This window comes from Myotis brandtii, unplaced genomic scaffold (genome assembly GCF_000412655.1).
Source record: "Myotis brandtii unplaced genomic scaffold, ASM41265v1 scaffold304, whole genome shotgun sequence".
NCBI lineage: Eukaryota > Metazoa > Chordata > Mammalia > Chiroptera > Vespertilionidae > Myotis > Myotis brandtii.
Window position 1 is genome coordinate 1,822,165 of NW_005361607.1, and position 25,348 is coordinate 1,847,512.

Genomic DNA, 25,348 nt, shown 5'->3' on the forward strand with positions numbered 1-25,348 from the left:
GGGCCACGGCGTGGAGCTGCCAAGTTGTGGCCAGAGCCGGAGGGCGACCCTGGGGCTCCCCGAGTAGATCGCGGAGACTGGGGCGAGTAGCTTTTGCTCCCCCAACGCCAGCCGAGGCTGGGTGGACGCGCAGCCTTTAACCCCTCCGGCTCGGGGAAACAAGTTCATCCTGGGCGGAGGCGGCTGGACTCAGGCTGGCTGGGCAGCTCCAGGCCCCCAGCTCAGTCCGGTGGTCTTGGCGCATGTCCCCACTCATTCCGGGTTTTCTGTTCTTTCCTATTTACTTGTGTCCAGAAAAAAAAAACTCGGCCCCCGCTGGGCTCTTTGATGCTGCCTTGAAAAATGAGATGATTAATCAATTAGGTTAGTGGCCAATTAGGCATAACCTTGTAGAAAAATAATTATGCCCGCTCTCTAGGCTTTCGCTTGTGATGAGGTGGGAATGCAGCCCAGGTGGAGGGGCTGTTCCGAAAAGATAGGGCTGATTAGGGAATTTCTGGAAATTTAAGATTAACAAGATTCAAATGTGTGGTGGTGGCGGAGATTGAGTGCTGTAGGGGTGTGAGTGTGTGTGTGTGTGTGTGTGTGTGTGTGTGTGTGTGAGGGTGTGTGTGTGTATCAATTTTTGCCAAGGAAGTTAACCCTTAACAAGGCGGCCTGGGTGGACTTGGCAGGCAGCATGTTTCCCACGGCTCTGGCTCCGGAAGGTGTGTCCCCGCTGCCAGCCCCACCCCCTCCTCTCTGAGGGGCTCTCCCTGTAAATCCCTCTCGGTGGCTTTGCCTTCGCTTTGGGAGGCTGAGTTGGAATGAATGCATTTTAGTTTCACGTCCGGGGAACCCTGTCGTGGCCGAGGGAGGTTTCGGTGCTGTGCTTTCTGAGGACACATTTCTCCTCCTCGTGTTAAATAAACCGCGATTAAATGGCAGGTGAAATAAAGCCCAGTCTCGGGCTGGGAAGTTCTGCAGCTGAGCGGGGCTTCCCTTCCCGTTTTTGGGAGTGACTGGCCGGGTTTGGCACTGCAGTGCTCCAGTACAGCCATATTAAAAGATCCTCAGAGCTGGAGCCCTCCACCACCGCAGCCCCGTCTTCAGCAGACTCCCCTGCTCCAGCCTGCTTTCCGGGAGCACGCAGCAGATGTCTGAGTGTTCGGTGTGCGTTTTAACCCCCTCTGGTCTCTATTTTAAGCTCCTCTTATCTATTTATACCTCCATACCCTACATAGTAGATTTTTGTCCAGGAGGCAAACACCTAGAGATGTTCTCAGAGCAGAGGGATTTTTGCAACAGGTCCCAGGTCTGGGCTTTCTGCTAATGGGTCCCCCTGGCATTTGGCAGCCTGGGACCCAGTCTCTCCTTTAGTGACCGATCAGGTTGGACCAGGGGCCTCCGAGATCCCCTGCAGTGCTGACGGTAGCTGGTTCTGAGTTTTATGGCTTGCCTTCCTTTTCAAGCTGAGCCTAGGAGCAGCTGAGCAGGGCAGTGTGACAGCAGCAGTGGCACCTCACTCCGGGTGGGAAGGGATGGGACCGGCTGGCTGGGGCTTATTAGCTGCCTGGTGATACTGGTGTCCAGGGACCACTCGGAGCCATGGGCTCCATCCGCCTTCCTCAAAATGAAGGGCCACCATTCAGCCCTTCTCTTTTCCAACATGATTTTTTCCTTGAATCTGGACTCAGTCACCTTACTATGACCATATTTACCAGTCAGACACTTATACTAGCAAAGACCTTGCTCTGTATCTAAAATTGAAGCTTTTTAATATAGTGGGAAGGGATATGGGGGAAGAGGAAAGGAAAGAGGGAAAGAGGAAGAGGTGTGGAGGGGCAGCGGTAAGAGAAATATAGAAACACAGAGACAGCTTAAGACTTCAAATACAGCCAGACTGGGAAGGAGGTCGGAGAGACAGAGAATGAGAGAAGAAGGGGAGGAGGAAGAAGGGAAGGAAAAGGAGGAAGAGAAGGAGGAGAAGGAGGAGAAGGAGGAGGGGACACAGGCAGTGGAGGGAAAACAGAAATGAGGAATTCTAGTACAGAGAAGGGAAGAGAAGACCCACATGAAGCAAGGTCTTACCTATCATATGTCTTGAAGAAAATGTAAAGGAAAACCCCAAGCTGCCAAAGACTCATTTCAGATAGACTTGCTTTTAACTCAGCTTTCATGTAATGAGGTAATTACTTATGAAATGAACATTGCACCACACAAAGCCATTAACTCAGTTTCCCGTTTCTTCCTTGAATGGGGACTCTATTCATTGGGGTTGGAGCTCAGAAGGGATCTGTCTGCTTAGGAGATGTGCTTTGCTTAGCCCCAGTGCATACTCCTGTTTGGGCCAAGTTGGAGCACTCCAATTGGACAGGCTGGGTATCAGAACAACTTTGGAGGGGAGATTTTTGGTTTTTAGCTCTGTCTTCCATAGAATGGGTGACTTTTTAAAAAGTGTATTTTTAGTTTATTTATCCTTGAAGGAAAAAAGAAACATGAAGGATGGTATAGTAAACACTCTTACCTGCCACCCAGAACTGAATGATGGGGAGAGGATTGCAACTCATTTCCTCCTCTCTGGCCTCCTTGTCCCCTTTTTGGACCATCCTCAGAGCCTCCTGACTCATCTCCTGGCCTCCAGTGTGGGCTTGGCATCACCTTTCTAAAACATCGCTTTCATCATGTTACTCCCTACATCAGAAAATGTAAACGTTTCCCTCTGCCTAAAGCATAGCATTCAAATCTCTGACCATAGGCCTCAAGGCCTTTCATAGCCTGGCTTTCTACCTCCCTCCTAATGGGCTTCACACTCACAGACACACACACACACACACACACACACACACACACACACACAGCAACATACATACTCTCTCACTCATCCTCTCACACAAACACACACACACACACACACACACAAACTCACACCCTCTCACACACACAGCATCACACACCCTCACACACACACTTACACACATATAGACAAACTCACACCCTCTCTTACACACAGCTTCACACACCATCACACACACACCCTTAATAGGAGAAAAAGTCTGGCTGTTAGGGCTGGTAGGGCTGCTTCCTAATTCTCCCCAGCTGCATATCTAAAGCATTACACATATCCTCACAGACATACACACATACCCTCACACACACACACACACACACACACACACCACACACATACACACTACACTTACATCACCTGCACACCACAGCCATGCCTTTCATACCTTGGCAGGTGTAACATTTCTACTCCTTTACCTGACAAACCACTCATCCTTCAGGATCCATCTCAAAAGCAGCATCCACTCAGAGTTCCCTTTCCCTCAGTGAGCTTGTGTTTCCTTAACCCTCTGGACACCCTCTCTTGAAGAACTCTGTTATAATTCTTCATCAGTTCCTCTCCCAATAGGTAGTAAGTTCCTTCCAAGTGGGGATAAGTTATGTACCTCTTCAATCTCAGGGTACAACAGTGCTTGGCACAAGGTACATGATTGACATTTATTGAATACATTCATTTTAAGAGCTTCTAAAGGATGATTAACATTCATGAAATCTTGTTCACTTATTATTTTCTCTTACTCTTATTTTTATTTTTCTTTCTTTTGATTGAAAAATAATACAGGCTTTAAAAACCTTCAAATGGTACAGGAATGTGTAAAAAGTGGCAATCCTTTTCCCATCCCACCTAAATATCCTTTATTTTTTAATGCACATGTTATTAAATACTTGTATTTCTTTTTGACCTTTTGTTTTAAGTCTTATTTTCCTAACTAGATCTTATTCAGGGGTCATGCAATGAATGTCTATGTTTATACCAATAATGCCTAAAGCAGTGTTGTACATGTAATATGTGCCCAGCAAATATGAAATACTAATTGGGTTCATTTTTAAATTACATTAATTAAATGACTTCACTAATCTTCACAATAGCCTGGTGTGATTGGTGCTATAATCCTTGTTTTACAGATAAATAAAGTTAGGCTCCAAGAGGTTATATCAAATGGCCAGGTCAAAAAGGGAAGGAGTAGGGGGGTCTGGATTCAAACCCAGATTTGCTTTATTTGATTGCTTCTGCTCTTTCTGCTCTACTCCATAAGTGGTATGTGGGTACCTAGAGGAAAGGCATCTAACTCAACTTTATATGCCTAATACTTGCTCAGGGCCCCCTAGTTGTCCTTCCAATGAGGTGTCATTATTCTTTTCCAGATGAGAAATGGAAGCACATGTGAGAAGCTAATGTGACTTTTTAAAAAACATTGTCATTTAAAAAAAAAACCACTGTCTTTGAGTTATCTATTATTTGCTGACTATCCTTTCATTTATCTCTTTAGACATATGTACTAGCATATGTAAATTGACATAATTTTATATCTAAGCCAAGCCCCTAGAGCTGGGAAGAAGTGGAAGGTGTTGAATCCAGGCCTTTGGGCCCAGTGCTCACTCCCTATTCTTAGATGTGAGAGTTGATCTCAGAATGGGGTAGGGAGCCTTCTGCTTTTGCTTTAGAACAGTGACTTACTGGGACAGAAGTCTGGCTGGTAGGGCTCCTTCCCAATTCTGCTCATCTGCATACCTGAAGTCTTCTTTGAATCAGAACCATGGACAGAGTTATTTTCTTGAGACTAGTGAGCAACTGTGGACATAACAAAACTGAATAGGATGGTTTGAGACTTCAGTGTTGGGCTATTTTATCAGTGCGGCAGTGGGTGCTGGAGGCCTCCAGAGCTTGGCTATCGCATCTGCTGTTTGGGTGGCACATAGCTCCTGTTATTGAGACTTGATGTACGCCAGGCACTAGATTGGGCATACAACCTGTATTCTCTCACTTAATTCTCCTAACAAGCCTAGGAATGGCATTAAGATCCTGACCTAGAACAGTGCCTGGCACAATAAATATCAATAGAATATTTGCTGAAATTTTATGAGTAGAGAAAGAAACCACAGAGCAGAGGTATGAACATGTCCTAGCTTACTCGCTAGTGCATTTCAGCACTTGGATCTGAACTAAACTCTTTCTTACTTAGAGACTGTACTCCTTTGAGTGTACTCTTTTCTTCTGGATTGGAAATCCTGACTGGTTAACATAATAGAACTTGAACTTGCAGATGCTTTTTCCCAACTGCTTTATTTAAGAGGGAAGAGTCACTTGGCCAGTGTGGCTCAGTAGGTTGGGTGTTGTCCCATGCACCAGGAGGTCACAGTTCAATTCCTGGTCAGAGCACATGCCCAGGTTATAGGCTCAATCCCCAGTAGATGATGTGCAGGAGGCAGCCGGTCGATGTTTCTCTGTCATTGATGTCTCTATCTCTCTCTCTCCCTTCCTCTTTCTGAAATCAATAAAAACATTAAAAAAGAGAGAGGGAAAAGTTTTACTATGGATAAATTGCTTCTCTAAATTCTTTGGATATATTGACTTACTTAATCTTTGTACATCCAGATAAGGAATATGAGGTGCAGATAAGCAGTAAAGATGAGATTTGAACACAGGTACTCTGTGTTCTTTGCTATTCAAGTGTATAAGATTCTGGACCAGTTTAAGAACCTGGAGTAACCTAGCAGTAGAATTGTTGTCGTCGTCGTCATCATAATCATCATCATCATCATCATCATCATCGTCATATCATCACCACCATTGTCATCGTCATTGTCCCTGCTGATGCCTTCATAGCAATTATCTTTTTGAAGTACTTATCTTGTGCTTATGCACACTTTTCATATATCATCCATTAATTCTTGAATAAACTTCATATTTCCATAGAAGGAAACTGAGGCTTAATGAGGTTAAAGCAGTGCTCAGAGTCACGTGGCCAGTAAATGCAGGACTGAGGTGGGAACCCATGTGTCTGGTATCAACATCTGTTCTCATTTTCGTTCTTTAGACTCTTTTTTTCACTGATCCTTGTTGCTGCTCTTAAGATCCAGCAAAGCATGAAATGATGAAATTTTTCTTGGTTTATTTTTGATTGTTAACCCAATGCTCAGAAAGATTATTGTTTAAAAAGAAATAGGCTTTGCATTTCAGAGACCAGAGTTTGTCTCCTATTCCACTCTCAGGTATATAAAGGGTCACCTGATTGTTCTGTCTGTCTCTTTCAATTTCCTAGAAATAGAATAATAATATTACCTTCTGTGCTTCCTAAGATGGTGATAGAAATAGGAATGTTGGGGCCCTTGTGATTTTAACCTCCACTTACAGAGCAAGAGGCACCTTGTAAACGAGAGAAGGGAATGTTTCTCGGGTTGAAATCAACTACCTTGTGCTACTGTGTGGCACTGGTTGGTTTAGGCAGGAAGTGAGCATTACTTGGTGACATCTAGGCTCTTTCTTGGTGAAAATGCAAGGGTACTATACCATTAATAGTGGTTCACTTATGACTTATAAAACAGTCCTATTGTGGAGGCAGCAGACCCAGTGACATTAAATAACCATCAATTTATCATGCAAAGTACATGAAGTTCCTATCTCAAAGGGGGAAGAAATAACCATGAATGAATACCCAATAAACACTTCATTTGTACTCATAGACTTTTAATAAATAAAACCAATTCTTTTTCCTGAAATGAGCTATGAACTTTAGGTCTTGAGACTTCTTATTCAATTAACATGCAGAATGCAACTTCTTGTTTCAAAATGACTATTTTTTTTGGAAACTTGAGCTTAGATCTTTAGTGACATTTTTCTCCAAGCAAATATTTACAGCTGAGTTGGAAAGTGACAAGAAGGAGGGTTTGAAATGAAAATGTTACCAAACCAAGTTTACATCTGAATGGAACACATGGTGTCACCATGGGCAGAGTCCTAAGAACTCAAAATATTTGTCTATTTGTAGATCGTGGAGAAACCAAACTGTTTTCATTTGTTAATGTTAACTCTAAAAGTCACATTTTTTGTATATGCATTCTGGTGGCCAGTTCTACTTATCTGTTTGGTTTTAGTATGGTCACGGGACTCCAGCCATTGTTTCTTTCTTATCTTCTGTTCCAGATGAGGTGGACTCACCCAGGGTTAGTCCCCATGTTTATTGTAGTCTACCTGCACACTTTTACTTATGCTGTTCTTCCTGCCTGGAACACTCTCCCTTTTCAAATCTCCTCCCAATCCAGTAGTCTCTTAAAGCTGAGTCTGGTACCAAGTCCAGCCTGAAGCCTTCTTAGTTAACTCCACTCAACATTGACGAGCACTGACAGTGTTTTTTAAAATGACAATATTTTTTTAAAAATCACCTTATTATTAAATTTTCAAATCATATAAATAATAGAAGTTAATCGTAAAAAGATGAAAAAGTATAGAAAAATAGAAGGAGCTCTGGCCGGTGTGGCTCAGTTGGTTGGGCATCATTTTATGCACCAACAAGTTGCTGGTTCGATTCCTGGTCAGAGCCCATGCCTGGGTTGCAGGCTCAATCCCCAGCAGGGGGCATGCAGGAGGCAGCTGATCAATGTTTCTGTCTCTACCTCTCCTTTCTTCTCTCTAAAAATTAATAAAAGTATTTAGAAAAATATAAGGACTTATTAAAAGTCACTTGAAATTCCAGTTCTTTGAATTATCTATTATCTGGTGACAGTTTTTTCATCTATCTCTTTAGACATATATACTAGTATATGTAAATTGATATAATTTTACATTGCTGCCTTATTATAAAGCTTTTTTAATTTTTTTTTTATCCTGGACATCTACTTCTTTAAAACATTTTCTAGCCGAAGCCGGTTTGGCTCAGTGGATGGAGCGTCGGCCTGAGGACTGAAGGGTCCCAGGTTCGATTCCGGTCAAGGGCATGTACCTGGGTTGCGGGCACATCCCCGGTGGGAGATGTGCAGGAGGCAGCTAATCGATGTTTCGATATAATTTTACACTGCTGCCTTATTATAAAGCTTTTTTAAATTTTTTTATCCTGGACATCTACTTCTTTAAAACATTTTCTGTTTGTTTATTTTCTCTCCCTTGCTGCACAAACTAGTCTCACAACCTAGCTATCTTCCTCTAAGCTTCTATAACATTTATACCTATATGTTCATACATACATAGGGATTTTTTCATTGATTTTAAAAATGATATTAAATATACATTCATTGGCATATTTCTCACTTTAAATATTATGAAAAGTGATCACCTTCCAGCCTCTGTCAGTTGGTATAGATATGTTACTTTGTTCAATAGCTGCATAAATTTCAACACTATGAATATGCCATAGATTTTTAACCATTTCTTTACTGATGAGCATTTACTTCTATTCCACTAATTTTTATAAACAATGCTGAAATAAGCATCCGTATAATTTATCATTATCAGTTGATGCTTTAATTTATGTGAGTAGATTCCCAAAACTAATATTTCTGAGTCAAAAAATGTGTGTACTTTTGTAAGTTTAGTGGATGGTGCCATATATTTTTCAAATGAGAATGTAATCACATTTCCATCAGCATGCGCGAAGTAACCTTTTACCGGTGGTAGCTTTGCCAGCAGCACGTATTATCATTCTCTTTCACTTTTGCTAACCTGATAGGTAATGAGTGATATCTCATTGCTATTTACTTCGTATTTTCTTGGTGTCTACCAAAGAGGAGCATCATTTCACATTTACTGGGCACCAGAATTTGTTTCTCAGGGGATGGTTGATTCAACATCATTGCCCATTTCTCTTTTTGATGGTTTGTCTTTTGACTAAATCTGTAAAATTTCCTTTTATATTATAGGTAATAATCTTTTTCCTTTTGCATATGTTTTTCCTTCCTCTAGAGGTTTGATCTAATATTATAATGAGCTCTTTATTTGTCTGCATCCAAACTAGACAGCAATAATGTTCCTGATTTATCTCTAGGACATCACATCTAGGGCAAGGCCTTAAAAAATGTAGATTCAGAACAAATGGTTGCAACACTAACTACATGTGCGATATCTAAATGTATTTCATTCAACATTGAGTTGTATGAATAATTTTTATATATCCTGTATAATAAAGAGATAATATGCAAATTGACTGTCATGCCCTTGCACAAGATGGCCACCCACATGTGGTCACAAGATGGCCATGCCCATATTGTCACAAGATGGCCGCCCCCATGTTGTCACAAAGATGGCTGCCACAAGATGGCCGGAAGGGGAGGGCAGTTGAGGGTGACCAGACCTGCAGGGGAGGTCAGTTGGGGGCAATTGGGCTGGCAGGGGAGCAGTTAGGCATCGATCAGGCTGGCAGGGGAGGGGGGACCAGGCCAGCAGGGGAGGGCAGTTGGGGGCAATTGGGCCGGCAGGGGAGCAGTTAGGCGTCGATCAGGCTGGCAGGGGAGTGGTTAGGGGAAATCAGGCAGGCAGGCAAGAGAGTGGTTGGGAGCCAGTAGTCCCGGATTGTGAGAGGGTGCAAGCTGGGCTGAGGGGAAACCCCTCCCTCCCCAAGTGCACAAATTTCGTGCACCAGGCCTCTTGTGTATGTGTGTGTGTATATATATGTGATGTCATAGACTGAGATGTTTCAAATAAGTAAAGTTTAAAAATGAGAAATGTTTTGGAAATATTTATAACTGAATTGTGTACTTCCATGCTTTTTAAAATAGTATCACTAGAAATATCAGTAGAGACATCAATTATTATGTCAGGCTATATACCTGATATTCTTAAGGACTAGTTAGAGATGCAGGACTACTGCTTGCCCCTATACATCAGTGGCCCAGACCTATGCATGTGTGGTCTTTAAATTGTCATATATTTTTTATACCTTTGCAGTCTCTCCCCCGACTGTCAGATTGTGCTATCAAGTCTTGGTGTTGTCAGTTTACCTGCCTCTAAAAGCAGTCCTCTTCCCTTTCTATCCATCTGCTCATTGGCTGTGGGCTAATATATCAGGAATCATGCTCATGGAACTGTGGATGTGATAAGGTTCAATAAGCACCAACCAAGTCTTGGCCTGGGTGCCATTGCTATGAATAAAGTGTATCAGCTCCCAGTGAAAATATAACTTGGGCTCTTTAGGGTAGTATTTTGTTTGTTTCTTGCTTTATTTACAACTGATTTCTGGAAAACTGAGGTTGCTGAACAAGTGAAGTGGTGGCATGCCATCTCAATTAATTAGGTTATAGGTCCACCTGCATTAGCCAAAACCCCAAACAAAGTGGCTTAAAGTTGTCTTGAAGATGGTAGCAATACATGTCTCAGTCTTATAAAAGTCTGAGTACATAGGACTCTGGGCTGTGAAGTCATTTCAGCTCCTCTGGCTTGCTGCTCTATCATCCCCAGGACTTAGCTCATCTTCATGATTCACAACCGTCACATCCTCATTCAGACCAGACAGCTGGAAGAGTGAAAAGGGGTCAAAGGAAGATTTCTCCTTGTCATTTAAAGGTATGGCCAGAAGGTGGACCCATAATTTCTTTTTACATCCTCATTGGCCAGGGCCGAGTCAACTGGCCACTTCTAACAGAAGGGTGACTAAGGAGTATTGTCTTTCTTGTGGGTGTTGATGGGCCAGAATTGGGGTGCTATATTAGAAAATGTGGAGGATGCATGTTGTGTACACACTAGAGTCTGCCACACCTCCTGTCATCATTCCTGGTGTCCCCTCAGCTTTCTTATAAGATTGCTAGCCTGGAGTGCAGTCACCTACTTCTTTAGCTCTCCACCTCCTACTGTTGTGTTCATTGCAAAATAGTTATTCAACACAGACATTTTCATTTTCTACCTTTCTCCCCTTGTTTGAGTGATGGGAAAATTCGGGAAGGATAATTGAGATTGTTGATATCACAAGGCTCAGGGGCTGGAATTTGGGCTTCCTGGATGAGTTTCCTTTAACTTAGCTCATGTCCTGCCTAGTCCTTTATGGCTCCACTCAAGGTCAGTTACTTCTATTTCTTAATCATTCCTCATTTTCAGCTCCAAGAGGTTCAGGTGTGGGGACCACATGCGTTGGAAGCAGGTGTGTTGGCAACTCTGTGAGCCTAAAGGGGGAAATCAGCCTCCTGCAAGTGAAACAAATGAGCAGAGGGTTTGAGATTATGACCTCTTTTGCAAAAAGGGTTTTCTGGTAATCAACAGATTGCATCTCCTAGGTGAAGTTTCTGCATCCCACGGGCTCCCATTGCCTTTATGATTATCACAAAATACATCCCTTTCCTTGCTCCAGATCCACTCTGGAATTGAGTTTGCTCCAGCCAAAAGGCTGATTCTAACTGGTCTCCCTGCTTCCGAAGCACAAATATGATTCATTTTTTTAGGTGGGGCGGGGATTTTGAGGGATCATACTTAATCATGTCCTTCCTTCCTCCAAGTTAAAAACAGAATGGGGGTGAACACTGGAGTTAGGCAAAGATGAAAACATGGGTCTTATTTTTGCTAAGGCTTGGTTAGAGAACTTAGGTTTTGTAGCTACATCAGGACTCCTGAACTTTGAACTTTCTAAGTTGGTCTGAGCTGGATATCTACAGGTATCCCTGTCTCATGCAGGGGCACAGGTGGCCTCACATGCTTATTTCGTGGGTGAGCACTGAATGAGGATCTCCTGAGGTCAGAATAAGACAAGGAAAGGAGCCATTCTATTGCATCAGCCAGGTTCTTAATCACAGATGATGGAATTTAAGTAGAAAGAGATTTATTAATGGGTGTTGAGTGGCCAAGCTTGTACTCCAGTGAGCCAAGCTTGGATGTCAGGACAGTTGCTCAAATACACCAGGGACAGACAGACAGAACTTTTGTCCGAGCTGCCCCAGAAGAGCTACGCTTTATGCACATGGCAGACACCACCTCTCTTTGACTCTGTCCTCCTAAGCCTCATGAAAATGTGTCTGCTTGGGTCTGCAGAGCACCCTGTGGTCATTTCTGAGTCTCACACAGAAGCATAAGGAACACAAAAACGGAGTTGGGATGGTGCTGAGCCTATAGCATAACTGCCATAGCCACACTTACTTGCTCTCTCCTGATTTCACCCAAAGATAAATCAGTCCCCTTGTTTTGAGGAGAGGGGTGGGTGTGTTGCTGCCCTTCTTTGCCCTTCGAGGGAGTGGAGTGGAAGCAGGCAGTAAGTGAACCTCTCAACTTGCCTACAAACCCTCAGGAGCCACCATGACCTTCAGGGTAAAACTCAAACTCCTTAGCCTGGCAGAAAAGACCCTCCTCAGCTAGTGCCCACATTTCTCAGCCTCATTCCTCTGCAGTCTTCTTTCCTTTCCCCATCTGGCTCTCTCCTCTGGGTGTGGTCCATGGTGAACTACTTGGAAAACCCTTGAACGAGCCCATGCCTCCATGCCTCTGTGCCTACTACCCCCCATGTGAGTGAACTGCCCTTCACACCCGCCTTTATTTGACAGAATTCTACAGACCTTCCCAGATGGAGGCAGGAGCCCATGCCTCTATGCCTCTGTGCCTACTACCCCAGTGAGTGAACTGCCCTTCACGCCCACCTTCATTTGACAGAATTCTACAGACCTTCCCAGATGGAGGCATCATTTCCTCTGGGAATCTTCTTGGTCCCTTCCTGCACTGGGTTAGGTGTCCTCCAGGATATGCCCCAGGCCTCCAGCAATCCCTCTGTCACTACACTTAGCACCTAATATTGTCACTTGAGGTTTATCTGCTTGCTCCCCGTTATTGTGAGCTTCCAGAGAGCATGGGCTTTATCTATTATTATCTCTGTAACCTAGTAGCCTGCACAATGCCTCTGACATAGTGGCTGTGCCAATGAATAAAGCCAGGCTTCCAAGTTGGAATCATCTTTGCCACTAAGTAGTTATATAGCTTTAGGCAAGTTAAACACCATAGGGTTGTTGTATAAAAGCCAAATAAAATGATGCACATTCAGTGTTTGGCCTAGAACACATAGTAAACACTTAGTAAAACTTAGCTCTTCCTTAGATTATAAGGTAATCATTATCGTGACAGGTGTTCAATACCTGTTAGTATCACTGGAACACGTTGTAGAACAAAGTATTAAGGGGCGATCTGTGACATTTCCTGCCTCCTGAGAACCCACCCACAACGGCTTTGAAACTACCAGTGGATTGAGAGGAGTGAAGGTAGACAGAAATTGACAGAAGCCACCATCAGGCAAAACCATTTACAGAGAGGTTCAGTGACAGCGTGCGAGAATGCCTCTTGACATCAGGTTCCAGTAATAGCACGGTCACCGGGATTTTACTAACAGTTCCACCTCCTTTACATACTTCTTTCTGTACTCCAGAATTTTTCCCTAAAAACAGTTGACACAGAAATGACACTGAAGGCAGTGTCAAAACTTCAGCGAAGGTCAAACCTTTTCCAAGGGGTTGCCCAGAAGCACGCGTCCCGCTGTGTTCTCTCTGTGAGATGTGATGTTGAGACAGTAGGAGCTTCAAGCTGATGTTGAAACCCAGCTTGGAATATGGCAAATGTCTTCTTTGTGCCAAGCTCCCAGCACAGTGTTTCACATAGAGTAGATACATTTCCATTTATGTATGTGCAAATGCCTTCACTCTCTCTCTTTTCCCTGTGGGCCCACACTTAGTTCACTCCATTCAATTCAGCAAACATTTTTGGAGCCCCTACTGCATGCAGAGAACTATATGAATCCTCTCCTTCTGTGCCTAATTCTCCCACCACATTCACATTATTGCTTTATTAGGAGTAAAGGTTGGGTCAAAGAAGAAATATATTAGTCACAGGCACTCAATGTTTTTGAGGGGACAACATAAAATTTCTTTATTACTGGTTTCTGGAGAAATTTTCCTTGTTATTGAGGTCTGAATGGAAGTAGCATTTGGGAAGAATGTTGGCCTGGAGGGATGTGAAGACCAAGGACCACTTAGTCCTCCTTTGATGTATGATCTGCAGCGTAATGTTTTACCTCTATGGGTTCCAGTGATAATTCAGGACCTTTCCAGCCCTAATATATTATGATTCAAAAAATGTAAAAGGAACATAACAGAGTCTGGATTTGCTGTCCTGAGATGGCAAGTGCAGTGGGTTTAGAATTAGAAGGCTTGGTTTGAATGGTGGCTTTGACACTGGCTCCTGTGATGTTGGGCCTAACCTCTCTGTGTCCCCCAAGTCCTTCTCTATAAAGCAGAGATGCTGCCTCTTGTCTTTCCTGCTGCATAAAGTTGTGACGCTTCAAAGAGATGATGCATATAAAAGCAAGTGAAGACTGACAAGGGACTGTATGCACACACACTCACATACACTGTTATTACTGCTAATACTCATCTTGGTTTCAATATTTTATTCCAACCAGTGCGTTTGCATTTTTGCCTTCTGGGTTGTTTCGCAGAGGCATTGTCTTTCAGTTTTGTTTGTTTTTTTGTTTCTTTCCCCAAAGCAGTCAGAGGAAATCTCAGAGGAGGGGTGCTGTGTCCTCTGCTTTTTCTGAGGGACACCCCTCCTGGGCCCTGTGCCTGCCTGTCTGATGCATAATGTTTTATTTGTTGGCCCGAAAGGAGGCCATTTGTTCCCTGCTAAATGAGCTGTTACTGTGCACCCCTGCCCCCTCAACACCTGGGGCTGTATTCCTGGGAGAATCCAGCCGTGGATCTCAGGAGCCTTTTTGAAAAGTTTATTAGAAAGGAAAACACATTTCTCTGCAGGTTGTGCACTCCATTCCTGGCCCCGGCTCATTAGCCAGTGCAGGGCCGGTTACCTGGGGGTGGCAGCCTCGGCTTCTGCAGGCACCACTGCCAGGGGCCCGGGAGGGGCATGGGCCCCCTCACAGCCCCTCTCTTCTGCCCCTGCCCCGAAGGTGGCTAATTAGCTCTAACTGGATGGCATTTGCTGTCCGTGGTTTGGGCAGCTTATTGGGGCACCTTTCCCTTATTTTGGCCTTAGACCCTACCTGATATCATGGTCTGCAATGTGAAGACCTTTCCCTCAGACTTTTGAGCTCTGTCCCCAATGAATGGCCTGGCTCTGAGAGCTGAGAGGGCAGCTTCTACCCCAACAGTGGTGGCTGGAGCTGCCCCAGAAGGACTGAGCAACCCAATCAGCCCTTTATTTGTGAGCCTGTTTGATTTGGGGGCTTAGTTCACTGGGGATGCTGCTGCTGTGCCAGGTGTTGGTCTTCTAGACCCTGAGTCTCTTGTGACATCCTATTGCCATAGGATGACTCCAAAGTGCAGGAGAGAGACCGAGAAAGGTTATTTTGTCACAACCATTTCCCCCACCCTCCATCTGTACACTCTCCTCCCCCCCCCACCAACACTTGCCCAGCCAGTGTTGCTCAGTGGTTGAGCATTGACCTATGAACCAGGAAGCCTTGGTTTGATTCCTGGTCAGGGTACATGCCCAGGTTGCAGGCTCCATCCCCAGTGTGGAGTGTATGGGAGGCAACTGATCAATGATTCTCTCTCATCATTGATTGTTTCTCTCTTTCCCTTTCCCTTCCTCTCACACTCTTTATATAGAAGCAAAATGAATTAATGGCCCAACTGATAGGGGCAGAAATGGAATATTGGGGACCAGCTATAATTATTGTTTTGTTCTGATTAAAGAGGGCACATTCTAACCTGGCTGGGAGTTACATGGGGGACCTGGGAACTCACCTGGAAATGTAGCTTATCCTCCCCGTCCTGGAGCTGCCTATTATCATGAAAAGATTAACCACCTTGTTGCAGAAACCAGAGCCTCCAGCCCTTCGCATATTGCCAGCCCTTTGAAGACCCCCAGCCTTTGCATACCTGAAGGCTTTTGCAAATCTCCAGTGTGCATTACCTGTAAACTGTCCATTTGGCATTCCTTTTGCCTACTTTCCCATGTAATCCTTGTCTTTCTACCCAATATAAGCAGCTGGCTTATGGTGGGGGGCAGAGCAGATTTTTGTGGATGACCTGCTGCTCTCTATACTGCCGGCAGTATAGAATAAACACTCATGTATGATTCAACCCTGTCTCTGCTGAATTGGGTCAAGTAGTGACAGGCAGCACGGACCCATTGATTGTCCATTTACATAACCGGAACCAGAGTTCAGGGCCCCTGGCATGAAAGAGGGTCTGTGTCTGCCTCCTGCACCTGGGGAAGCTCTGCTTCCTTATATTTTTTCCTTCCTAACCCAGGTACTCAGAAAATCCTGTGAAATAAATTTATGAGCGCCTTTAACTATGTTTTCATGGTTAAGCACTTGAATGCTGGGTTCAAATCCCGATTCTACAACTTAATATCTGACCTTCAACAAGTTATTGAACATCTCCAAACTGCAGTTTCCATTGCTGTAACATGGGATGATAATAATTGGATTTACCTTATCAGGTGCTCATAGGCATGAAATGAGATAAACACTTGGCTCAGAATATCTCATTGAATGTTAGTGGGTATTATGGTAGTTTGCTGCCTAACTCTCCACCCATCACAGATGAGGATACTGAAGATCAGGGGAGGGGCATTGGATTGTCCAGTGTTAAACAGATAATTTTAAACAGAGACCGAAATAGAATCTAATCTTCACTGTTTTCCTATTCCACTGTGATCCAGATCTGAGAAGTGAGTCTATCCTGGAGTTTTCTTTCAACAAGATAAATACTGGTCTTTCTTTTCTCTATTTCCCCAAGGTCTTGACCTCAAAAATCTAGGAATCCCACAAATATGGGGCTGGTTAAAGGTCACAGGCTCTGGAGTTAGTCATTCAGAGCTCAGGGTCTGACCCCTGTCTCTTACTCCTTGAGTGGTGTCTCTTCCTCTGCCTCAAGCCTTCCATGGTCCCCATTGCCTCAGGATAAAGTGCAAGCCCTTTCCAGGGTTGCCCATCCATGCTCTGGCTTGGGAAGGCAAGTCCCTGTGTGTGCCATGCCTGGTCCCCTCCTGAGCCTTTGCATATTCTGGGGCACAGGTGGTTGAATGAATGGTGCTGAGTGCTGGGAGCTCTTCCAGATTTCAGAGCTGTGATACTAAGACTCTCAGGGAATAGCTAGGCAGGGCCTGGAGGAGGAAGGCACACCGCTTCCACGGCTGCCTGTGCACTGGCCACCATGGTCCTTCTCCTGACAACTGAGTATAACCCTGCTGGCAGGCTTTTCTGCCCACAAGACTACTTTCCACTGAGGATGAAATTCCATTTTTATAGGGCCCTCTCTCTGTAGGCCTCTGAGCACCCTGTATTTATTTCTCCATTATGTCACCTATCACCAGGTATCACATCCTGTTTTCGTGTCTGGGGGGTGCCAGGAGGCACAGACCTTATCCATTTTTCTTCCCATTGTGGCTCCAGGCATAGGCAGTAGGGAACCAACACATATTTGCTACAGGAATGAAAGAATGAATGGGTCCAGAGTTGGCGCCGTGGCAGAGAGGCAGAAAAGCAGAGTTCCAGGAGCGCGTGTGGCCCTCAGTCCTGGCACATTTGACGTCTCTCGCTCAGTTGATGGTAAACATCAGGCCTAGCCTTTATTTTTCTCATTATGTTTAAAACACACCAGGCACCCAATAGTATAATTTTCTAAGTGGTTTCATTTCAGCTCTGCTAATTGAAGAGAACCACGCTCCCTTTGAAGGCTCACTTTGTGTGTGGCTGTCACTGGTGAAAGCCGAGACTGGTTGTCAATCACTGACAATAGCTTGCCGTTCTGGAATAATTTAAGTTTAGGTCTCTCTTTCACTCAGGCATTCATACGCTGGTGCATGTTTTCATACTGAGCGGAGAACAATCTGGGGTGAGAGACTCATGTGTTTCAGGAGCTGAGATGGAGATTTCTTCAGAGATGTCAGATTCCTGTGGTCTGTGGCTCAGAGCAGCTTGTGGGGAGGATCTCAGGCTTGGGAGTTAGGCCTCCTGGACCCCAAGTTTGAATCCATTGCTTCTGCACCCACTTCACCAGCCAGGTGACCTTGATACAGTTTGCTCAGGTTCTGAAGTTATTTCCTTATACTGTTAAATGAGATGAGGCTGTTCTGCACCAGAGGTTATCATGAGAATTAGTGAGAGAATGAAAAGGCCCGGATAAGAGCAGACACTTTGGACATAACAGATCTTGCCAGACCCTCACATTGCATGCAGGGTCCTCAGGTGCAGACCGGGTTCCAGAGGGAGCTCCCTGTGGTCACTGGGCAGGCCCTGGGGGCGAGGCAACTTTGCATTCAAACCCCAGTCCCGACCCTTCACTCACTAGCTGGAAGCCTTTGAATACATCACGTATATCCAGCATTCCGTTACTCTTCATTGGGGACAATGGTACCTACCCATGAAATTTTTATGGAATTATTAAGAGTATGTGAACAGTATCAGCATAGTCAATCCCCAGTAAATATTAGTTCCTCTCTCCTTCTTCTCTCTCCATATCAATATATGTACTTGATGTTGGGAGGATGCAGATAAAAAGAGAGAGGCAATTAATAAAATGCTTCCTCCATTCTGCTTCACATTAAAGATGGAACCATACCAGCATTTGCACAGTCACACCTCCCTGCAATCTGTTCTTTTACTCAACATATATTTACTGAGCATCTACTACGTGCGACATACAGTTCTAAGCACTGAGGTAGAGGAATAAAGAACACAATAAGTCTGCTCAATAGTGCTTACATCCTAGTGAGAGACAGATAATAAATAGATAATTTCATAAATAGTTAATAAACGTGAAGAGAAAAAGGAGGAAACAAACACAGAGTTTGCTATTTATATAACAGACTGTGTGGTCAGGGGCAGCCCCTCTGAAAAGGTAGAATTGGAGCACAGTCTTTGTTCTTACTGTTCCCTCCACTTGTAGTGCCACTCCCTCACGAGTCACTCTCCATCTATCAGCATCTTCCTGTTTATCAAAACTGCTCAAACATCACCTTCTCCGAGCCCTGCTTCTGTGCACTCACTGAGGAAGAGTTAGTCTCTCCCTCCTCTGTGCTTCCACAATACCTTATATTCAGTTAGTCAGTACTCTCTATTGTTAACATGCTTCTCCTCCACTGGACTTGAGCTTTTGGAGATCATGGGTTCTTTTTCCTTTCAGCTCTGGTGCCAGGCACAGTGCTGGGCACAGAATGAGCTTATTAATGGTGCATGGAGTGATGATGGAGACAGTGGGTCGACTCTTTCTCAGGGTACTCAGCATGTAGCACAAAGTCAAACCTGCTTTAAACTCTGTGGTTTGCAGTCCTCCTCCTCAATAACACAATCATTATACAGTGCAGGTGGAGGGCCCCTAGCCCATGGTCGGCACCTCCATCCAGCCTTCTTCTCCTCACACCTCAGTTGCCAACTCTACCAGCTTGTTTCTCACCCACTTAGCCTGCCCAGCTCCACTCTGGTCCTCCCTTGCCTTCCCTCCTGTGTGGGGAGAAGAATGAATTATCCTAAGACTTGAGTTCAGTGTCTGGTTCTGCCAGTTGCCATGTTTGTGGCCTTGGACAAATCATTTCTCTTTGCTGAGCTTCAAGTTCATCATCTTTGAAATCATCGTCCTCTGCCCTGCCAATGGTATATACATATTTGGGAAATAACATTATAAATTAGAATATTCTAAGTCAATATATGAGGGAGATATAGCCTAAAGAGCTCTGAGTTTCATTTCTAGCTCCTAAAACTTACTGGCTGGGTGACCTCTAGCAACTTATTCTCTCACTCTGGACTTAGTCACCTCCTATGTACATGGAGATGATGACAAGAGCAGCTAACACTGAATCTTACCATGTGCCAGGCAGTCTTCTAAGTGCTTTACATTTAATCATCCCCATGTCCAGCTGAGGACATATAGGCACAGAGAGACTGAGTTGCTTGTTTAAGGTCATACAGTTAATAAGAGGCAGAGGCGGGATTCAAACCCAGTCTGTCTGGCTCTGAAGCCTACAGTCTTAACCATCACATCGTACTGCTAACCATCTTTCAGAGCTGTTGTGAGGTTTTGAGAGCCTAAACAAAGAATATCTATGATATCGTGGATGTCCAATCAATGTTAGTATTATGATGTTGCACCTCCTTGGAGCTTAGCACAGCCTGAGTTTAACAAACACTTATTTTGTGGCTGCATTTGATCATGTGTCTGCTTCTGATTAAGCTGTGATGGTCAGGACTAGGCATTTATCTGGAGCCGCTTTCTTCTTGCAAAGTGGGGATGTCACTAGTAACATACCAGGACCTTGTAGGAATGCTTCTCAGAGGGCGCCACTTGGTCCTTGGTGTTGGTTGTTAGTGGTCAAGCCATTGAGGGGCTTGTGCTAAGTAAGGAATTGGGCTTTGTTGCCAAGGTGGGTCTTTTTTGAGCACAAGAAAGGTGGGGTCAGGTCTGCAATTTTCTCTGGCTCCAGGAACAAATACCCTGCCTGCTCCTCTAAGCCGGCGAGTCTCAGGAGACGTGGGGATCGGTGGTGACCTCCAGCCTGCTGGTGATTACACACAGAGCTGAGAGCAATTTTTAAAGTCCCTCGCCATTTTGCACTCTCTTTAAAAATTAAATGCTCGACACTGAGGTGTTTTATTCCCAGACAAGCTGGCCTTTAAAAGGATAGCTTGGAAGTGAGAATGCCTGATGACTTCCTGACCTCGATGTTTCCAAGGGCGAGAAAGGCCAAAGGAAGGCAGAGTGGCTCATTCTTCTTGTCAACTTAATGAAAAAGAAATGAAGGCATCGGTCTTGAAGACTGAATTCCACAGCGAGGGAGCCCTGGGTAGATCCTGAAGCAAGGCTGTGGCGGGGATACAGGACTCAGACTAGGGCATCTGCATGGCACAATGGAATGAGCACTGGACTGCGATGATAAAGACCCTGCTTCCCATCTCAGATCTGCCACTAACTGTGTGGTTGTGGTTAAGTCATGACCCTTTGAAGGTATTGTATTCCCTGTTTTGTATAAAACGATAGTAGAGTAATGAAACGCAAACGGAGTGAGTCCTAGTTGTACCACTTACTGCCTGGATAATTTGGGTAAATTACTTATCTCTCTGAGCCTCAGTTTTCACATCTGAAAAATAAGATTTTGGAGGCCATGTCTTTGTTCATCCTGTGGTTAGAATGCTCTTTTGAAATTCAACCCTACCTTCCCTCCAGGTGGAAAGCCTATCTGGATGCCCAAGCGGATTGAGGTGCACCCCCCAAACCCTGTCCCATCACTCCCAGGGCCTTCCCTGTCTCTGCACTTAGCACTCTCCTTGCGGATCTTGGAGGCCTGGGTCTGGCTCCTCTCCAGCTGCCCAGAGCCCCCACAGGGCATGATTCCCAGATGCAATTGCTAAGTGCTGATGGAATGAATGCATTTCTTTCCAGCTCTGAAATTCTGTGCTTCTAAGTTTATTTGCCTTTATGGGTACCTAATTTCCAAAACCAGACATAAAAATATGCTCTTTCCTTCCTTTCACAAAGGTAATGATTATAATCCTTTACATTGATATAGAAATTCACACTTGACAAAACATTTTTCACATTTATTACCCAGTACTCTACTACCCAACGGCTTATCAACACTCAAGTTCAAAATAATCCAAGGCCACTGTTGGATCTCATCCAAATAGGTCTAGTTTTTGAACTATTAGAACCATCTCCAGAAAATGCATCCTTTAGCCGACCATATGCACAGGACTACCTTTTCATCGAGCTCTAAGGTATCAGACTCTCAAGTAATGGACCAAGTTGGGTTGCAGATCACCCTGACGTCCAGAGTCCACTTTTTTTTTGGTCTGGTGTTTAAACAGCAGTGTCTCTGTCAGGTATGTGTCCTCCAAATTCACAGGCTCTAAGTGGAGCCTGCTGCTGACAGAGTTGTCAGCAGGGCCGAAAAAAGAATGCAAGATTGTCCGACAGAAATAAATCTTGGAGAGTGTTTTGCCAAGCCATCCAAGCATTCATACATTTGCTGCTGCATGCAGAATACTTGGAGGGAGGAAGAGGAGGGGAGAAATGGGCAGAGGGAGAGCTGAGACAGGCTTGCACTGTGGGCAAATCGAAGATCTCCCCTCCTCCCACATCCAGCTTCTCCTCCCTCCCTTCTAGAAAGCCCCACTTGGCATGCGTAGGGTATCTTTCTTGGTTTGTTTTCTCGATGACTTTTCCCCTTGTTGCTTTAGCACCTGATGGGCTACATGCTAAAGGAGAACAAAGGGATCTCCATATGCTATGGGTATGGGGCTTGTAGACAATGCTGGACACAAGTTTTACCCTGCTAAGTGGGTGTCGCTCAACCATGTGCCACTTACCATGATTCCCCTTTTCTACCCAAGTCTGTTCTGAATATGCTATTCCCTTGCCAGGACTACCCTACCCATCCCATTTTCCTCTGGTCCTCAAGGCCCACTTAAAGTCTTTGTTCCCTCCACAGAGCCTTTCAACTAAGCCAGTCTGTGGCAACCATTTTTCCCCTTGATTTTGGATAGCTTTGCAGTTAAAACTCTAGAAACAGTCATCTGGCTCTGTTATATCCAGTTTCCTTCTTTGCATTTCTCTCCTGCTTTGATGAGGGAACTGTGGCTCACCCTGGAGATTCCGGGGTTCACATCACACTCTCAATGAGGCAGAAAGGTGGGTAGGAAGAGTCCAAGAATTGCATTCCTACACACCTACCCTGAGTGTCCAGCCTCTGTGCCTTTCTTCTTATTTTTATGGCTTTGAGAAGATGATCCTCTCTAAGCCTTCTTTCTAAAGGTGTCCCAAAATTCATGCAAGAAGTAATTTTGATAGAAAACACAGGTTAATAATTAAAAATTGTAAATTTTTTATTGATTCATAAAGCATACAGTATAGGGTTATGTATGGAACAGCATATCGGGTAAATAGCCTCCATGGCTTTGCTGGCACATACGGACTCTTTTGTTATTGCCTGAGCAGCCACATTTTTGAAGAAGAATGGTCAGATGATGCCTCCAGCCCAAAATCCGCACCAAACAGTGACACGTTGTGGATGCATTTGTTTCTCAACAATCACTCGTGGATTTTCTGAACCCCAAATGTGACAATTTTGTCGATTAACCAAGCCATCAAGATGAAAATGAGCCTCATCGAAATTCAGCCACATTTATGCAAAACAGTCATGGAAAATTTCAACAAAAGAGTGTGTATGTGCCAGCAAAGCTGTGGAGGCCATTTACATGATATACTATTCTATACATAACCCTATACTGTATACTTTATGAATCAATAAAAATTTACAATTTTTCTTTATAAACCTGTGTTTTATATTAAAATTACTTCTTGCGTGAATTTTGGGACACCCTTTATCATATTGGAAATGGGATAATACATCTACTTTTAACGGTCAGAAAAACTAGTGCCAGCCTATGTGAGAGCACTTTTTGAACTGAAAAGCATGCTGCAAAGAAAAGATACTTTATATCTATTGTTATTACTCTTATTATCATCAGCCAAGCAATATCACTATGGCATCTCTCATGCCACTGAACTGGGTCTGACATTTTGGGAACAGGATAATTGTTGTCAATGGGAATGCCATGAATACTGAGATGGCTGGAGCTCACGTGTCAATCAAAGGCCAAGCCAGGGCCACCCAGAGGGGTTCAGGCTAAAGCCATCAAGAGCCAGAGATGAGCAGTTAGAAAGCCTGCCAGCTAGCCTCTGCCTCATGTGTGAATTTAGCCACGCCCCTTCATCTCTCTGAGCCCCAGTATTTTTATCCACTAAATGGGGATTAGCATTCATGTCCTCCCACTTTCTGAACTTCCTGTGAAGGTCAAATGAGATGACCAATATTAAACTGCTGGGGATACTGTGGTATGCATGCTGTGACATTTCTCAGTTTCCCCGTTACCAGGCTTGGAAGGAATGTTGTTTGCATTTTGTTAATGCTTATGACAATGCTTGTGGCTTCACATTCAGCAGATGCTCAATAGCCGGTAATCCTCTATGCCAGTGGTCGGCAAACTGCGGCTCGCGAGCCACATGCGGCTTTTTGGCCCCTTGAGTGTGGCTCTTCCACAAAATACCACGTGCAGGTGTGCATGTACAGTGCAATTGAAACTTCATGGCCCATGCACAGAAGTTGGCATTTTGTGGAAGAGCCACACTCAAGGGGCCAAAGAGCCACAAGTGGCTCGCGAGCCGCAGTTTGCCGACCACTGCTCTATACTAATAAAAGGGTAATATGCTAATTAGACTGGATATCTTCTGGACGTCCTTCCGGACAAAGCCATGGTGGCGGGGGCCGAGGCAGAAGTGGTTAGGGGCGATCAGGCTGGCAGGAGAGAGCAGTTAGGGGTGATCAGGCAGGCAGGCAGGCAGGTAAGCGGTTAGGAGCCAGTGGTCCCGGATTGCAAGATGGATGTCCAACTGCTGGCAGTCGGACATCCCCCGAGGTGTCCCAGATTGGAGAGGGTGCAGGCCAGGCTGAGGGACCCCCTCGCCCCGGTGCACAAATTATGTGCACTGGGCCTCTAGTACATAATAAAAGGCTAATATGCAAATTGACTGAATGGTGGAACAAGCAATTGCTATGATGCACACTGACCATTAGGGGGCAGACGCTCAATGAAGGACTTGCCCCCTTGTGGTCAGTGTGCTCCCACAGCGGGAGTGCCACACAGGCTGGAGAGTGCAGAAGCGGTGGTGGGAGCCTCTCCTGCCTCCGCGGCAGCACTAAGGACCCCTCAGGGGTGCAGGCCGGGCTGAGGGGGGACCCCCCCCCTCAGTGCACGAATGTTGTGCACCAGGCCTAGGGGTGCAGGCCGGGCTGAGGGACCCCCCCCCCTCAGTGCACGAATGTTGTGCACCAGGCCTCTAGAAGATAAATAAAGCATTGTTGCTGTTCATCTTATTAATAAGCTTTATTACTTTTACCCCCTAATCTCCTTGTCAAAAAAGTGCTATTCCTCTAATGAGGTTGCCTTTAAGCTTTACCAACTTTAGCTGCTACTACTGCTACTGCTACTAAATTGTTACTTCTAGGCACTTAACATGCAGTATCTTTAGCACACAGGACATTTCTGGGAGGTAGGTGTGGAACTGAGGCCTGGAGAAGCAAGGAGAGACTTGCTCAAGGGCACACATCTTATCAATGGGAGGGCGAGGATCTGAGACCAGTCTGTCTGCTTATGAATTCTACACCAGCTCCCCATACCCACCTGCCACTGGGAAGCCGGCGAGCAGCCCAATTGTCCTGAAATAGCCCACAGTTGAGTGAGGCAGTGATTTTTCCTGTGAGTAGATTAGAAGTAATTCCCACGTTGAGAACGCAGGGGGTGGGAGGAGCAGACAGACCAAGGTAAAAAAGCCAGAGAAGCAATTCTTTTTTCAAAGGGGGGAAAAAAATCTGTATTTGGATTCTTTTTTACACATCCAACCCGGCAGAAAATTGGTTTGTGGAAGATGTAGGTCGCTGCTCTGGCCCCGGCATCTGGACGCCTTATATTGTACACTGTATTACCAGAGTAATAGCGTGCACTTTATTAGCCCCAGCAGGATTGGGGAATCCCATGGGGACTGTTCTTTGCTGTCAGATGTATAAGGCCATTTAATCTCCTTTATCAGATCTGGTTCTGCCTCCCCCCCCCCC

At 44.8% G+C, this 25,348-nt stretch overlaps 1 protein-coding gene across 5 annotated transcripts in view; it reads left to right on the forward strand.

Annotated features, from left to right (window-relative positions):
• DAB1 (Dab, reelin signal transducer, homolog 1 (Drosophila)) overlaps window positions 1-25,348 on the forward strand; it is a 1,114,147-nt gene that overhangs the window by 646 nt on the left and 1,088,153 nt on the right. The window lies entirely within an intron of this gene.